The sequence below is a fragment of the Microtus ochrogaster genome, chromosome 10 (assembly GCF_000317375.1).
Source record: "Microtus ochrogaster isolate Prairie Vole_2 chromosome 10, MicOch1.0, whole genome shotgun sequence".
Taxonomy (NCBI): domain Eukaryota; kingdom Metazoa; phylum Chordata; class Mammalia; order Rodentia; family Cricetidae; genus Microtus; species Microtus ochrogaster.
In genome coordinates, this window is record NC_022016.1 from 39,216,059 (window position 1) to 39,221,115 (window position 5,057).

The window sequence follows — 5,057 nt, forward strand, 5'->3', positions numbered from 1 at the left end:
TCTCCCTGGTAAGCCACCTTGTGGGCTACAGCAGATTATTAGAGATGGGCTAGTCCAGGTGCGAGAGTTAGCCTAGAAGAGGCCAGATAGAAATGGGCCAAGCAGTGCTTAAAAGAATACAGTGTCCATGTAATTATTTTGGGTAAAGCTAGCTGGGTGGCGGGACACAGCCCACCGCTCCTATTACTACAGAGCTTCTCTATATAGCCCTGAAACTCACTATAAAGACCAGGCTAGCCTCACAACTCAGAGATCCTCCTACCTGTGCTGAGATTAAAGAAAAATGCCACCACTGCTGTATGGTATATCTAATTTCAACAAAACTAGTAAACATAAAGCAATAAATCTATATACAACGAGTGACTTTAATATCCAATTTTCATCAATAGAAAAACTATCCACAACAAAATGAGTCAAAGAAACCTCAAAGTTAAAAGTACACCATAGATCAAATAGACATAACAGACGCCTATAATATATAATATCTACCAATCAATCAACAAACACACTAAAAGATGGAATAACATGCACATACCTAAGCAGAACTAATTCTACAAAAGGGTTGTATTACTGAAAATGATCTAGTTTCAGTGTTAGCTCCCTAAAAATACCAAAGACATTCTTCACAGAATTACAAGAAATAATGCTGGAGGGATTTATGGTTCAGTTGTTAAAGTCTAGGCTCACAACCAAAAATATAAGGATTATAATAAATAATCCTAAAATCTATACAGAAGCACAAAAGGCACAAACAGCCTGAGCAGAAAAATAATGTTGAAGCAGACACAACACATGCCTGTGATCCCAGCATCAGAAGGCTGAGACAAGCCAGCTTAAACAACATAGCAAATACAAGACTAACCAGGATTATAGAGAGGTCCTGTCTAAAAGCAATACACAGCAATCAGTGGAGAGTAGGGAGCGATGGCTCAGTTGTCATAAAAATACAAAGACCAGAGCCTGCTTTCCAAAATCCAAGTAAGAAGCTGAGTATAGTGGTTTCATTTGAAGTGATAAGAAGGTGGGGACAGGCAGATTCATGGCGTTCACTTCAGTCTATGTGGCAAATGGTGAAGTGAGTGACCTTGACTCAAACACTAAGGTAAAACAGCATACCAAAAGAACAAGGCCCAAACTGTCCTGTGGCCTGCACCCATACAAACATGATATTGGAGGCATCAAAATGCCCACTTCAAACTATATGACTGACCTATAGTAACAAAACAACATGATATTGTCACAAAACAGAGATGTAACAATAGAACAGAACACAGACCTCCTGAAACAATCCCAGAAAGCTATGCACACCAGGTTTAGTAAAAGTGCCAAAACAAAATAATACTGGAAAAAATTTAACATCCATGTACAGAAGAATGAAACTAAAGCCCTGTTATCAAGTCTCTCAAACTTCAATTCCAAACACTTCAAAACATGAAACTTAAAAACTGAGAAAATAATATACAGGGAAGACATTTTAATATGTGCATATAGGCAAAGGACTCGAGTAGATTAGGAAACACTAGCAAGAATCAATAAATGGGATGATGTGGAATTAAAAATCTTCTGCACAGTAAACAATTGCCTAAATAGATCAATTTAGAATAAAAGAAAATCTCCCACGCTCTTGGATAAGCATAGTGGCATTTCATTTGTATTTTAATAAATAAAGCTTGCCTGAAGATCAGAGAATGAAACAGTCCAAATGGTCAGCCTTTCAGACCAGGCACTAGTAACACACACCTTTAATCCAAGTAGCCACACTAGCTGCCATAGAGACTGGGTGGTGCATGCCTTTAATCCCAGTAGTGCACATCCTTTATCCCAGGCCTAGAGAGGATTATAAAACAGGAGGGGAAGCTCTTAGACACAGTCTCCTTCTGACATTCCTGGAGTCAGTTTAGCCATTTCAGGCTGAGGTAGAGGTAAGATCCAGTGGCTGGCTGTTTTGCTTTTCAGGTCTTCAGGTTGAACCCCAATTTCTCTCTCTGAGATTTATTAATCATGCTTCAGATATGTAGGATCGATATAATAAAAATGGCAATCTTACCAAAAGCAATCTACAGATTCAATGTAACCCCCATCAAATCCCAATACAATTCTTCACAGATCTCAAAAAAACAATACTCAACTTCATATGAAGAAACAAAAAACCCAGGATAGCCAAAACAATCCTATACAAGAAAGGAACCTCCGGAGACATCACCATCCCTGAGTTCAAGCTCTGGCAATGAAAACAGTTTGGTATTGACATAAAAATAGACAGGTGGACCAATGGAATCAAACTGAAGACCCTGATATGAACACCTATGAACACCTGATTTTTGACAAAGAAGCTAAAATTATACAATGGAAAAAGGAAAGCATCTTCAACAAATGGTGCTGGAATAACTGGATGTCAACATGTAGAAAAATGCAAATAGATTTCTACTATCACCATGCACAAAAATCAAGTCCAATAAATCCAGCAACTCTGAACCTCAATGAAGAGAAAGTAGGAAGTAGCCTTAGTGCATGGACATAGGACACTACTTCCTAAATATAACCCCAGTAGCATAGACAATAACAGTAACAATTAATAAATGGGACCTCCTGAAACTGAGAAAGTTATGTAAGGCAAAGGAAACAGTCAATAAGACAAAAAAAAAAACGGCAGCCTACACAATGGGAAAAGATCTTTACCAACTGCACATCAGACAGAGGACTGATCTCCAAAATATAAAAAGAACTCAAGAAACTAGACATCAAAATAACAAATAATACAATTAAAAAACTGGGTACAGATCTACTCAGAGAATTCTCAACAGAAGAATTGCAAATGGCTGAAAGACACTTAAAGAATTCCTCAAGATCCTTAGTCATCAGAGAAATGCAAATCAAAATGACTCTGAGATACCATCTTACAGTAAGAATGGCTAAGATCAAAAAACACTGATGATAGTTTATGCTGGAGAGAATGCAGAATAAAGGGAACACTCCTGCATTGCTGGTGGGAGTGCAAACTTGTACAGTCACTCCGGAAATCAATATGGTGGTTTCTCAGAAAATTGGGAATCAATCTACCCTAAGACCCAGCAATACCACTCTTGGGCATATACTCAAAGGATAAACACTCATATCACAAGGACATTTGCTCAACTATATTCACAGAAGCATTGTTCATAATAGCCAGAACCTGGAAACGACCTACGTACCCATCAACCAAAGAATGGATAAAGTGTAGTACATTACACAATGAAGTACTACTAAGCGGTAAAAACAATGACATCTTGAAACTTGAATGCAAATGGATGGAACTAGAAAAAAAAACATTCTGAGTGAGTTAACCCAGACCCAGATAGACAAACATGGTATGTACTTACTTAGAAGTGGATAGTAGAAGTAAAACAAAAGATAACCAGCCTGGGGTCCACGGCCCCAGAGAAGCTAGGTAACAAGGAGAACCTTAAGAGAGACATATATGGATCCCCCAGGTAAGGGGAATTAAACAAGATCTACTGAGAAATTTGGGAGTGAGGGTGCAGAGGGAGGGCGGAAGGGGAAGGGAAAAGAAGAGAGAGGAGGAGAACATGAGGGAATAGGATGGTTGAGATGGTGAAGGACAGACAGGGAGAGCAAGGAAAGAGGTGGAGCTAGCGAGAAACCTGGCATTGGAGAAATTCCCAGGAATCCACAAGGAAGACCCCAGCTAAGACCCTAAGAAACAGTGGAGAGAATTCCTGAATGGCCTTCCCCTGTAATCTGATTGATGACTACCATAATTGTCACCATAGAAATTTCATCCAGCAACTGATGGAAACAGGTGCAGAGATCCACAACTAAATACTGGGCCGAGCTTCCGGAGAGGGAGAAGGAATAATATGAGCAAAGGGGTCATGACCATAATGGGGATATCCACAGAAACAGCTGACTTGAGTTAGAGAGAGCTCACTGACTCTGGACTGATAGTGGGGGAACCTGCATAGCACCAAACTAGGCCCTCTGAATGTGGGAGACAGTTGTATGGCCACTGGCAGTGGGTCCAACATTTATTTCTAGTGCTTAAGTGGCTTTTTGGAGTCCATTCTTTTTGGAGGGATCCCTTGCTCCCAGGAAGGGCCTGTCCCAGTCGACACTGCCCTACTGCTGTAGCGTCCCCATGTGGCTGAAGCTGACGTCTGATGACGTGAAGAAACAGATTTACAAACTGGCCAAGAAAGGCCTTACTCGTTCCCAGATAGGTGTGATCCTGAGGGACTCGCACAGTGTGGTCCAGGTCCGTTTTGTGACTGGTAATAAAATCTTGAGAATCCTTAAGTCCAAAGGCCTTGCCCCTGATCTCCCTGAGGATCTCTACAAGTTGATTAAGAAGGCAGTCGCTGTCAGAAAGCATCTTGAGAGGAACAGAAAGGATAAGGATGCTAAATTCCGCCTGATTCTGATAGACAGCAGAATTCACCAACTGGTTCATTACTATAAGACTAAGCGGGTCCTCCCACCCAACTGGAAATATGAGTCATCCACAGCCTCTGCTTTAGTGGCATAAATTCCCTTGTGTACACGAACAATAAAATCATTTTGAATAAAAAATAATAAATAAAAAAATAAAAAATATATAAAAAAGAAATCAGCCAGGCATCGTGGTCCACACCTTCAATTCCAGCACTGGTGGCAGGGAGAGTAACAGAGGCCAGTCTGGTCTATTAGAGCATGTTCAGGACAGCCAGGGCTGCACAGAAAAAAAAAACTGTCTCAAAAAAAAAAACCAAAACGACAACAACAACAACAACAACAGCAGCAGCAAAACATACATATACTAAAATTAAAGCCATATAGGGAAGATTGGCATGGCCTCTCTGAAAAGATGACAAGCAAATTTGTGAAGCATTCCTTATTTCCCCTATGGTGGTGGTACACATCTTTATTCCCAGCATTTGGAGGCAAAGGCAGATCTCTGAGTATGAGGCCAGTCTGGTCTAAAGAGCAAGTTCCAAGACAGTCAGGGGTACACAGAGAAACCCTGTCTTAGAAAAAGAAAGAAGAAAGAGAGAGCAAGAGAGGGAGCGAGAGAAAGTGCATGG

At 40.5% G+C, this 5,057-nt stretch overlaps 1 protein-coding gene and 2 pseudogenes across 3 annotated transcripts in view; 2 read left to right on the plus strand and 1 right to left on the minus strand.

Annotated features, from left to right (window-relative positions):
* Med14 (mediator complex subunit 14) overlaps positions 1–5,057 on the minus strand; it is a 105,177-nt gene that overhangs the window by 63,305 nt on the left and 36,815 nt on the right. The window lies entirely within an intron of this gene.
* LOC102001634 lies at positions 1,040–4,526 on the plus strand (annotated as a pseudogene).
* LOC113456706 lies at positions 4,777–4,875 on the plus strand (annotated as a pseudogene).